Source organism: Alligator mississippiensis, chromosome 6, assembly GCF_030867095.1.
Source record: "Alligator mississippiensis isolate rAllMis1 chromosome 6, rAllMis1, whole genome shotgun sequence".
Lineage (NCBI taxonomy): Eukaryota > Metazoa > Chordata > Crocodylia > Alligatoridae > Alligator > Alligator mississippiensis.
In genome coordinates, this window is record NC_081829.1 from 18,304,400 (window position 1) to 18,317,816 (window position 13,417).

The following is a 13,417-nucleotide window of genomic DNA, read 5'->3' on the forward strand; positions in this document are numbered from 1 at the left end:
CTGAGCATGCACAGCTGCAGCTGGCACCACTGAGAGCTGTGCTCAAACATATGAAGTACTATGTAATGCTAAGGACTCTGAGAAAATATCATGCTGTTGGCGTAGCAAATCAGGCACCCAAAATTAGCTCACACTTCCTAACCTTACGTTCTCTGTGCCTCAGCTACCCATCTGTAACGTGGGGATGACACCGCCCTCGCATCTCCCAGGAGTGTTGTGAAGAGAAATTCCTTAGTGTTTAAAGCTCCCAGATACCATAGTGATGAGTAGACAAGCCCATGAGGAAACTAAGAAGTCTGTGTTCTGAGAAGAGTTTCACCAATATGCAATAAATAAGGCCTGAAGCCATGACAAAAGAGGAGAAAACAACATATTGAATAGCTGCTTGTGAAGTGAGTGCTGCCTGTCTTGTGCACTCAATCAGGCCAGAGTCCTATGGGAAAAATACAGGATGCGATCATGTAATTAAAGACTATTTCATAATACATATTCAGTGGGGAGAAGGGAGAGATTAAAATGGTACATGCCATTTTCTTTCTGGCATTTCCTTGGCTCTTGATCATAGAGATTTTGCTGCCTCAATAATTTTTTCTTTAAACTTAATTTTATGGGTATAATATTTATTTACTTTCTTCATACTCAGAGTCTGTCTGTGACTTGGGCACTTAGAGCAACCACTGACAATTTACACTGCCAAATGATACAACACTTGGACTCATGCCTACACAGAGACCCCAAATGATGTAAGACAGAGACTCACTCCTGCACAATGACCCCTTTTCACAAACCCACTGTGTAAATTATTGGCTGGCACACTTGTTTGGCAACAACCCCCACAACCAACTGCCTTAGAATTGATCACCCGGACAGTGCACTGTGAAGCCAACAAACTTTGGCTGTGCTGAGCTAAAGTTCTGGAGAAGAGGGTTACCCCACCTGCTCCACTGCTACTGCAGTAGTATTGTCTTGGAGATAGTTGGTCATTAAGACCATCAGCTCCAAGAGCTATTTAAGATTCTCCCAGTCAATACTAACCTCCCAAGTTGCATGTGGGAATGAATGGGCAGCCTGCACAGAGTGGAGTTCCCATATCTTGAGTTCTGCCCGCAGTCCTGCTCTGTAAATGGGCAGGTTTATTGTAGAGTAACTTCTGCTCTGAAGGGTCGTACAGTGTAACCAGATGTACTACACTGCAACTGCCCACTCTTTAGGTGGCCATCTGTCACAAAGCTAATGTGCCCTGGTTAAAGTTGCACCAGTCCATTAACAGGGTGGGGGGATCTCAGTGGCACCATCTAGAAATGAGTTGGTCCCATTGACATCTAAGGGAAGACCACACACTATATCCAGAGTGTGACCAACTCTATGTATAGAGCTAGACCAGCTGCATCTCCTCTGTGGTGGTCCAACTCCCCTTGAGACCTCTAGCTTATGTAGAAGAACTGCTATCATAAGAACAGTGATCCATTGATCTTGATGATTTCAAAGTCACTGTACTAAGGTACATGGTCAGTTCACAAAGGGGGGCTGCAAGGCAAACTGAGCTTCAGAACCAGTCCTATCTTCATCTTAGATACACTGAAAGACATTCAATTAGGTCTCATTTTGGCATGGGAGATCTGCACTTAGGGTTAGACAGTAACAACACAACCTGCACTGCACCTTTATCCTCATACACAGAGATACACCTTTGGCAACAGTCTCCCTGCAGCATTGTGCAGCCCACACTCAGTTATGGCTTCACAGGCAGGGGCCACCTCTTTAAGGAACTCATGGAAGCTGACAGCCATTAACCACCATGCTTACATTTAACAGCATGGAGTCATGAGCAAAACCTCCTTTGGACGGTGAGTGGAAACATCAAGCAAACCAATGACACTGAAATGAATCTCCCAGTCCAGGGACACATACACCTGACACACACCAGACTCCTATTGGCTCAATTCCTAGAGACTGAGATTCTTTCCACTATTATGGTATCCTCCCTGCAAGGGTCTCAGGATGCTTTACAAACCATGCATGAATTCTCCACTGGCTACCTGCAGCCTGGCATGAAGACACTTTACAATGTGCTGATAGCCAATGGGAGAGTCTGGCCCTGAAGTCCCCCAGAAAGTCAGTGGCATTGCCATGAAGAGGGCCCAGCTCTCCTCACTCACAGAGCCCTGCTGTAGCTGCTGGGCTCTACTTCCCAATGTAGTATGGACACTGCTCCTTTCTGGTGAGTGTTGTAGGTGAATGTTCAGTGCTTGTGAAAAGGTTGATTCAATCATTCCTTCCCTTTTTCCTTCTGACTACTTGTCACTGACCTCAAGAGACCAGTGTGCAGCATCAAGGTCTAAACGAGAATGAGGCACTTCTCACTGTTTCTGAACCAAGCAGTACCTGGAAGTGTGTAATCCATTTTGAAGCCCATTTATCTTGAACAAAATGGTAAACCCCCCCACCATGCTGAAGAACTCTGGAGCCTGTCACCTTTGGGAATCTGGCTCAGTTCTACTCGAATGGGGTGCAACTGGAAACCATTGCTGTATGAAGGCTCCTCTCGGATGTGATAAGAGAGATGGCCGACTGGCAGGGGCTCATGCCCTAGCTGCCAGATGCTCACTGGGTAATCGAGAGTAAGGTGCTTAGACTCTCAGGGTGAATTTTCCAAGGTGTGCAATTGGATTTTCAAAAGGGCCTAGGCAGATGAGTGGCTTTTGAATACCTGTGCTTCAGCAACCCGGGGGCCACAGCACTGCCCCACCCCACACATGAGTGTTGGGACATCAGAGACTGTGAAACACTTGGAGGCAACAGTGATGGAAGCCATCTGAGAAACACAGAGGCAGTACTTGGGGTACAGGGGTCTCCATCCTAACCCCACCACTGGCCACCCATAAGGCAGAGAATTTAGGTACTATGATGACAGAACACCCCACTTCTCTTTGAAGTCAGGGGAAAATAGCATTGCTGCCATACTGTCAGGAGTGAGGGAAGCTCAGTTTCTTTGCTGTCAAACCAGCTTTAAGAAAATTACAAGAGATATAACATATTCTGACTCTACTATAAAGCATGGAAAGGCTGTTCAGCATCAACAGCTGGGCTCAACCAAGGCAAAAATAGCTGAGAAGCCTTGCATTGCAACCAGGTACAGGAGGGCTCTCAATTACTGCACACGTTTGTTTCTTCAGTTTGGTGATCCTACTGCTAATTGTAATCAGCACCTCTACGTTACTTGCCATGTGGAAGTTCAAGTTCAAAGAGAGATCAGGAGCAGAGAGATCCACTCCAGCAAACAAATCAGAGGAAGTAATTATTCTTCTCTATTCAGCACTGCTGGAGCCTCATTTGGAGCACTGTGTCCAGTTTTGGGTCCCACACTTCAGGAAGGTATGTGGATAGTTTGAAGAGTCCAACACAGGAAAACAAAAATGATCAGGGTCCTGGGAGACCAGACTTACGTGGAAAGTCTGATAGAACTAGGGTTATTTAGTCCAGAGAAGAGAAATCTGAGTGGCAGGGGTGGTGGTGGTGATGGTGTTGGGGGTGATAACAGTCTTTAAATACCTGACTTCAAAAAGGATTTCATAGATTTCATAGACATTAGGGCTGGAAGGTACCTCGGAAGATCGTTGAGTCCAGCCCCCTGCCCAAAGGGCAGGAAGTCAGCTGGGGTCATAGGATCCCAGCAAGATAAGCATCCAGTTTGCTCTTGAAGGTGTTCAATGTAGGCACTTGAACCACCTCCGGTGGCAGGCTGTTCCAGACCTTGGGGGCTCGGACAGTAAAGAAATTCTTCCTTATGTCCAGCCTGAAATGGTCTTGTAGTAGTTTGTGACCATTCGACCTAGTCATCATCCCTTGGGGTGCTCTGGTGAACAAACGTTCCCCCAGATACTGGTGGTCACCCCTGATAAACTTATAGGTGGCCATCAGATCACCCCTGAGCCTGCGCTTTTCCAGGCTAAAGAGCCCCAGGGCTCTCAGCCTGTCATCGTAGGGTCTGCTTCCCTGACCTCTGATCATGCGCGTGGCTCTTCTCTGGACTCTCTCAAGCTTCTCCACATCCTTTTTGAATTGTGGAGCCCAAAACTGGACGCAGTACTCCAGCTGCGGCCTCACTAACGCCGAGTACAAGGGGAGAATGACGTCCCGGGATTTGCTTGAGAAGCATCTATGGATGCAAGCCAGCGTTTTGGTCACTTTACTAGCCGCAGCATCGCATTGCAGGCTCATGTTCATCTTGTGGTCAATGATGACTCCCAAGTCTCTTTCTTGCATAGTGCTAGCCAACATAGCACTGCCGAGACTATAAGGATGCTGTGGGTTTTTCTTCCCAAGGTGGAGAACCTTGCATTTATTGGCATTGAACACCATTGGATTCTTGTCTGCCCACTTGCTGAGCCTGTCCAGGTCAGCCTGGATCACCCGCCTGTCTTCTGGTGTGGATGCTTTTCCCCAAAGTTTGGTATCATCAGCGAACTTGGCCAGTCCGCTTCTGACTCCAGTGTCCACATCGTTAATGAAGATGTTGAACAGTATGGGTCCAAGGACAGAGCCTTGGGGGACCCCACTGGTCACAGGACACCATGATGAGTGACTTCCATCAATTACTACCCTCTGGGTCTGACCACGGAGCCAATTTTCCAGCCAGTGGATCGTGGAGGACCCAAGGCGACAATTGGCCAGTTTCTCCAAGAGGTGATCGTGGGAAACCAGATCGAAGGCTTTTTTGAAGTCAAGATATATGACATCAATCTCTTCTCCCTTGTCCAGGTGATAGGTCACCTGGTTGTAGAAGGAAATTAGATTGGTCAAGCAAGACCTACCCGCAACAAACCCGTGCTGGCTATCCCTTAAGATGTTGGCGTCGGCCAGTCCATTAAGGATGGCCTCCTTAATAAACTTTTCTAAGATCTTCCCCGGGATAGAAGTCAGGCTAATGGGCCTATAGTTGATGAAGATGGTCTTTTCTCTGAGACTTTAGCGGGTAGGACTAGGAGCAATGGCCTCAAGCTTCAGAAGGGAAAATTAGGTTGGAGATTAGGAGGAACTTTCTGACTTTGAGAGTAGTCAAGCATTGGAACAGGCTACCCAGAGAACCTGTGAAAGCTCCAACCTTGGAATTTTTCAAGAGTAGGTTAGATAGACACTTGGATGGGATAGTTTAGTCAGGGATGATCCTGCCTTGATCATCAGGATGGACTAGATCAGTGGTATGAGTACCACCAGTGGTATGCAGACAACCTGTCAGTAGTATGCGCTAACAGATTTATTATAATTACTTTATATGACAAAAATTTGCTGATGATACTTAAGGTTGAACTGAAAAAATTGCTGGTGGTACTTAAAGTTGTATCATTTTAAATTGGGGGTGCACAATCTGTCAGAGTTTGGGAACAGCTGCAGTAAATGACCTTGTGAGGTTCTTTCCAGCCCTACTTTCCTATGATTCTATGGTCCTGTGACTGAAAAATGGTCAGAGACTGACACTTTGTTTCTGAGTTAAAACACATCCACACATGCTAATGGTTTGCATGTAGATGATGCTCATGCAGAGGTGTCTTCAGAAAAGGTTGGGAATCTTTTGCCTGGTCCAAGAGCACTACACAGCTTCCAAAAGACTACGGCCATGGAGAAAAATGTGGCTTATGTATTTTTGTGTGAGCAAATTTAGATCCAGTGTAAAATGCACAGCTGGAAGCCGTGGAGCTCAAAGGATTGTCCTAAGCCACAACATGGATGAGACCTGCATCAACCCATACAACTGGCACAGGAGAAGCCATCTTCCCTTCACAGTACCCCACTGTGATCCAACTCACTTGCTCTCTGGCTAGACAGACAATTGAGGGAGAGGAGAGTAACTGATGTCATACACTGGGAAATGGAACAAGATCTACCAAATTAATGTCAGGGGGCCTTGCCAGCATTCCTGTGGGCAACCACTTCACCCTTGGGTTTTTGCCCAGATCTAGGAACAAGGGGTCCTTGGAGAGGGTGGGGAAGGGGGCTGCTTTGCCTCACGAGACCCTCTTAATTGTTACTGACATTTTATTACGCTCTTCAGAGACAAGCAAGCCCACACAGCACCACAGCCATGAAAAGAAGGGGGAAAACAGGGAAGAAATAATAGCTTCTATTTTTAAAGAAGCCTTGCATGGAGTTGTTATGGTAACTATACTAATAAGACCAGAGATTCCTCCTTCTCTTCTGTGCTAAGCAGTGGCTCCTGGCCATGGGGGAATCATCTTGCATTAGAAACAGGAGTGGGGCCATTCACACAAGGTCAGGGTGAGGTGAGTGGGATTAAGGAGGGAGTGGGAAGCAAAGACAAAAGAAGCAACAGAGAGTGGAGATGGGCAGGGGAAGAGAAGGGAGACATTGAGAGGGCTGGGACCATGGCAGGGTGGAGATCCTGGGGCCAGGAAGGAAGAGACAGGAAACTTTACCTCTCGCGAAGTGAACCTGGCACCTCCATTCTCCTTCTAGCCTGTCTCATCCCATCTGTTTGCCAGGACAGCTTGGAATGGCCCCTACTTGCAGCCCTTGTGGGATGTGTGGCAGAGGCAGGAGTGGGTTTCCTCTCCAATGCATCACTGCCCTTGACCTTCTCTTTTCCTTGCCACAGTATGATGGCATACACCCCAAAAGGACATGAACCCACTCATATACATCAGACTTGGGAGCTCCCCACCCTGGGACTGAAGGGGAGAGGAAAAGGGGCCAGTGGTACAGTGCAAGGCACTGGGTAGGGGATAGGGCAGATGCAGGATAGAGAGGGCACAGGGCCTGGTAGGGGAAGGAGGATGGGGAGAAAAGACAGGGGCCAAGGGAGATGAGGCAGCAAGGTGGAAAGGGTAGGAGAAGAGAATGTGGGGTGGGATGGGAAGACGTGGGGTGGGAAGGGGGGCAAAGAAAATGTCATAAAGGTTGGGGGCAGGCTGGAGCAAAGGGGAAGGGAAAGGGATTGAGGTGTGGGGCAGAGGGGTGTGGGATGGACAGAGGCATAGGGTGTGGGGCCCGGAAGTGGGACAGGATGAGCATCAGGGGGAGGCAAGAGGCTAAGATGAGATGAGAGTGCATGGGGAGAGGTGGGCAGAGCAATGGCAGGAGTGCATGGTGGGGGCAGTGTAGCAAGATGGATTGAGGCAGAGGGACAGGCTGAGGAAGAAAGTTGTGGGGGGAGAGGGCAGTGCACCTGCAGGGCCCCTTGTGGTCTCACAGGCCACAGCCTTCTCACCCCCAATCCCTTCTGTCCCACATGGTGCTGAAGGGACAGCTCCCAAAGGGTTGCCCAGTCCCAGTGCACATGCTCCAGGCCAGCCCCTCTGGCAGCTCCCCAGCCCTAAAGCAGGAGACAGGGTGGAGGAGGGGACATATAGCTGGTGTGTGGGTGGTTAGGTACAGGTGTCTGTAGCTGCTGTGTATGGGGTGGATCTGTGGGCTCTTGTCTGTGCCAGGTGTGTATATGTGTACCTGGTGCATAAGGGCGGGTATGAGAGGTTAGTTGTGTGTGTGAATGCAGGGGATGGTGGTGTGTGTGTGTGTGTGTGTGTGTGCATGCACATGTGCAATACATGTAAAGGACATGGACATGTATGTGTAATTGGCAAATACAGTGTGCATGAGATGTGGTTGTTGTGTGCAAGTATGTTCTGAGGCCCTTTCAAACAGACTGGACACCCAGCAACTTGGGGCACAAAGTGGTACTGAGGGTGGCTTGCTGATGGAGTAGGGCTTGCTGTGTCCATGGGGGCTTATCCTCTGTGGGCATAGCTGTGAACCCTGGTGCCTCAATCACACTAAGTCATGATCACCGAGTGCCCCTCCAAGCAGTGACTCTTTTGAGGGCCCCAGTACTTCCAGGGCTCACCAGCTGTTAACTCTCACCTCAGACCTCTTCAGTGAGCCATCCTCAGACACCAGCCATCCAGTGTAAGGCCAGTCAGAGAAGGCAGTGGAGCTCTAATCAAAGGTGTAGGCCCAGCTCAGGAAACAGCAACTCCTGATCTTACCTCTCTGTTTCTTCTGTCCAGTTCTGACTCAGCAAACTCACTATCCCTCCCTCAGGAACTTCTGTACATGTCCTGAGGAGTGAAATCCTGGGCAAGGAAGGGCCCTCCTTCCGCCCGCCGACTGAACCTGGCAGGTTAGACTGTGGGGTTTGACTCAATCTTGTATGTGCTGTGGCTCTTAGCCAGCAAAGCACTGTAGCATGTGCTGAAAGGCCTCCACTCACATGGGTAAATGTAAGCATGACCAGGCCAGAATGACCAGCATCTTGAGAGATAAAACCTGTAATGCCAGAGCTCAAGAGAACCCAGGGGCCAGGTGAAAGAGAAATGTGATATAAAGCAAATATCTCTCTAGTGCTGTACTGTTCTCCCTTCCAATGAGGCTCATGCCTCTTCCTCCTTGTCCTTCCTCTCTTTGACTGCTATCCACCTGGATCTGAATACAGGATGAGTGTAAAGAGAAGTAACCCCAGTGGCAGTAGTTGCATTCCCTTAAGGCAGGTCTGATTTTGTTCCATAAGCACTACACTGTGTGCTTGTGCATGTGCTGGGGGTACTTTGTTGTGGCAATATTAGCTTGGGAAGCTACCTAGCAACACAGAGCTGGAAGGAACCTCCTGGGTCCTTGGGTCCAGGTCACTGCCATTGCTGGTAAATATGGTATAATGTCTGATTAATAAGTGTATCAAGTTTCATTTTGAAGCTATTTGGGCCCCCACAAGGAGGCTGTTCTGGAACCTCACTTCTCAGATGGTAAGAAACCTTCTGACAAGGTCCAGCCGGATTTTATCTATGGTCAGTTCATAATTGTTTGCTCTTGGGCCAATGCTGTCCTTTACCTTAAGTAGCTTTTTCCCTCCCTGGTGTCTGCCATGCTAATGTATTTATAGTAGGCAGCAATGATATCCCTAGTCAGCATTTGCTTTGCCAGGCTGAAGAAGAAGCCAAGTTCTTCTAGTCTGATATGATTCGCTCTCCATTCCCTCGATCATCCCAGCAGCCCTTCCCTGTACCTATTCTGATCTTAATTCACCTCTCCTGTACATGAGGGACCAGAACTGTATCCAGTATTCAAGGTGAGAACTTCTCAGGGCTCTGTCCAGTGGAATTAATATTTCCCTATCTCTACTAGAAATGCATTGCCTGATCTACCCAAGGGGCAAATTTTCCATTTTCATACTTGCAACATATTGGTGGCTCATTGCCATCCTTTGAGTAACTAATACCCCCAGATCTTTCTCCTCCTCTGTTGTTTTCAGTTGATGGCACCTCATCTTGTAGCAGAAATCCTTGTTATTTGTCCTGCATCCATCACTTGTCACTTGGGACTGTTGCATTTTCTCCTGTTTCTGTTACTTCAGTCCTCAAGCTCATTCCATTCTTTCTGCAAAATAACCTGATCCTCCTCTCTATTGATAAGGCTTCTTGACTTTGTGCCATGAGCAAATCCAATTACCACACCCCTGCTCTTTACACCAGACTCAATAATGAAAATGTTAAATCAGCTCAGTCCCAAGATGGATTCTAGAAGAACTTTGCTTGTGACCTTCATCAGCCTGATGATGTTTCTTTCAGCATAACCCTTTGTCCTTTCTCATACAGCTGGTTGTTTACTCATCTTACAGTTCTACCAACCCCTCTCCTCTCCAGTTCTGCTAATAATTTCCAGTGTGCTAATAATTTCCAGTGTGCTACCATATCAAAGGCTTCATGGAAATCTGATGGGAGAGATTCCCTTGTCTAGAAAATCACTTAGCAAAGATACTGGGTTAGTTTTATGTGTTCTGTCTCTGTTAAACCCCTGTTGCATGTCATCCCATTTTTTTCTTTATCTCCATGTACTGGTATGTTATTGTTCCTTCTTTCCAAATTTGCTTTTGAGGTCACGCTACACCAACAAGCTAGTATATTCTGGTAACACTTTTATAGGTGCTATGTTTGCTGCTTACCATAAGGTCCTGCTCCCTGTTTAAGAGACTTACTACAAATCCCTGCCACCAGACTCACAATTGCATGTACCAGTTCCTTCTGGGATAGAGACCATTCAGTCCCCCTCAAGGTGAGAACATGAAGTCCTTTGAGTTTTAATTCTACCTCAGATACAGTAACTTCCATTTCCCTACTCTCATTCCCAGTAGCTATCCTGCTTTACCCCCATGCTCTACATAATCATCCTTATCAAAAACAGGCAAAAGATTATTTTATGGTATTTACGGCCTCAAACTACACAGGAGTTATTTTTTCTCAGTCCTAGTTTCATTTCTTTTCTGTTTTATGTATGTGCCTAAACAACCTTTTACTATTTGTTTTAATTTCCTTTGCAAGGTCTTGCTCAGCTTGGGGTCTGTCAATTCTTACCTATTCTTTCTGTTTTCTGACCTGCAAGACATAACTTAACTTTCTTTCTTAATTCTTTTTTCCTTTCTTTTTGGCCGGCTCTCTATTTATTCCTAATACTACATTTTTCTGTGGTTATTCTCCCAGTAAGGCCTGAAGCCCTTCTCTTTCCTAGGGGTATGGGTTCAGATAGTTTCCATCTCTCCAACTAAAGAATTTCCAGACTTCCTCCTCATTCAAATTAATTGATTTTTTTAAAATCCAGTTTATTTTACTAACTAGTTCCCTTAACTTCGTAAACTCCACCCTTTTGAAAGTGACAACCTCACTCACTCACTCACTCACTCACTCGTGTTCATTCTTCCATCCAGTTTAAATGGAATCAACACCTGGCCACTCAGTCCAAACTTCTTTCCTATGACTAACTCTTCTGTAATGTTTTTGCCATTTAGTGAAGAAATCTGCTGGCTAGCCCAGCCAGGGACATCTGAACTCTAACATTATTAGTAATACTGATTCTCTATCTTTATGTAGGAAGTTAAAGTCTGTCATAATCACAGTTATCAGCGTTAGTTATGCCAGGAGTCAGAGCAGGCAGACAGACAAGTGTCCAACTGGCCTTGATCACTTGTGGGGGGGGGATTGGCTTCCAGCTGCTGGTTGCTTCAGTACCTCCAGCTGGCCCAGGTTAAAGAGTCTGGATGTCTCTGTTGCATATAAGCAGCAGCCCTTGCACTGCTCTCTAGGCTATCACTGAGGTAGGTTTCCCTTTTGTTGCACCATGATCCTATTTCCTTTGTCTTGGTCCCTACTGCCTATCTCCTGCCTGGATTCTTGCCCAGCCACTAGAGTCTCTCCCCCTGTTCTGCTGCTCATGTCCTTGGTTCTTTGACTTCCTAGGCTTGTGCCCTTACCCCTAAATACTGCCACCATCCACATCTGGGCCAGGCTGTGACAATTTAGTTCTCTTACAATATTAAAGATATGGATTGAATTGGGGGTAGGGGGTGAGAACAAAATAAGCCTTTCACACTACATCAAGGTGAGTTTCTCTTACTGTCTTTATTCAAACTGATTTTGAGCTGAAGTGACTGTTGTATCCATTCCAGCCTTTCTTAGTTCCCATCATGGTTTTTGTTATCCAGCAATTCCACCATGTTTTTGTTATCCAGCAATATTTCACAAGACATAATGGGCTTAAATTGCAACAGTGGAGTTTTAAGTTGGATATTAGGAAAAGCTCTCTAGCTATAAGGGCAGTTAAGCATTGGACCCCATTACCTAGACAGGCTGTGGCATCTCCATCACTGGAAATATTTAAGAGAAATTAGGCAAACACTTGGCTGAGATGGTTTATACAGGGATGAGCCTGCCTTGCAGAGGAGATTGGACCAGATGACCTCCTGAGGTCTCACCCAGCACTATTTTTCTATGATACACTTATTGTACACTTCAATATTTATCAGCAAGTATTTGCCCCGTGCCCACTCCCCCAACATGTATAACAGATTGTTCACTTACAATAAGCTGCAAAATGCCCCTCCTGCCCACACTTCCTGCAAGTCTGTCGTTGCTCATAATATATTATGTAACCGTTGTGTGTACCCGACTGGACGGCTGAGTGCAGGTGTCTCACTGCGCCTGGGTTCCCCTCCTCTTCACTTAGTATTACCCATGCCCTGCAGATCTGCATATGTAGTCTTGATTCCTATATATTGTTTCCTAGGATTAAAACTAGTGTTTGCAATTAGTGCACAAACATCTCCTTGGCTTCTCTCAGACCCCAGCCAAATCTCTACTCAGAAGAAGGAGTCCTTTTTCTAACTATATCACTTACCTGATCATGGCTCCAGTCCACAGGTGTGCTCTCCTCCTTGCTGTCCATTCTCTGGTTTTCCTTTATCTTCTACTCTGTCTTTTACCTGATTTTCTTCTTCCTGGGTGCATCTCCATGGGATGCTTTACTGTGCAGTAGACTAATCGATTGTGCAGTAAAGCATTACCATCTACACATGTGCAGCATTTACTGCATAGTAAATTATTGCATGGTTGCCTGGTACTTGTACATAAAGGTAGTAGATTTACCGTGCAGTAGTTACTGTGCAGTAGTGCATGTGTAGACAGCTTACCAGAAGCAAATTGTTCCTGGTCAGCCCAGGCAGCAGGGGCTGAGGGAACCTGCCCTGGGCAGCTGCATGCCTCCCAGCCCCATGCCTGGGGCACAGGGCTGGGAGGCAAGCAGCTGCCCGGGGCAGGAGATTGTTTCCCAGACCCTGTCCCAATCTGCCAATATGGCCATGGAGCTGGGAGGCAACTACCCCAGAGGTGGGACAGCTACCCCACCCCCAGCCTAGGCCTGAGCCTGGTGTACCCTGCCAGCCTGGGGCTAGCACCTGGGGGAGCTTAGATCTCCCCCTGGCTGCTTTAGTGGGGTAGAGCAGGGCAAGAGTAGCCCTGCACTGCATGGCTTCAGTTGGCAGCATGTGTAGACGTGCTCCCAGGGCATAAACGACTTGTCACTCCTGAGGCTGGGGGGCACATGTTGACTGGCCACAGGTGGCAGTGGTGCTGTGAGTGGTGGGGGTGTGTAGGTGGCAAGTGGGGACCACCTGCAGGTGGCCACAGTGATGTTGGCAGCGAGGGCAGGCTGAGTGGGGCCGCTTGCAGGTGGCTGCGGTGACATTGGTGGAGAGGGTGGGCTGAATGGGTACCGCCTGCAGGTGGCCATGGTGGTGTTGGTGGCAAAGGGGGAGGGTGGTGAGTGGAGACTGCCCACAGACAGCAGCAGCGGCAGCAGCGGCCCATCTTAGTGGCGGCGGGAGGCATGTGCCCACCCCATGTCTCCCTACACATCGCCTATGTTCCAGGGAAAGCTTACTGCACCTTAGTTTACTGCACAGTAAGCTTAAAATGCATTAATAGCACATGTAGATGTACTCCCTGTGTATCAAAACCAGCATGGTGAGTACATGACTCTCTTTCAACTTTCTACCCCATCTTCTAGTTTAAAACGCTAATTAATTATGCCAGAAGGTCAGTATGCTTAAAACATTTAAAAACAAAGCAAGAATTCCTCATTT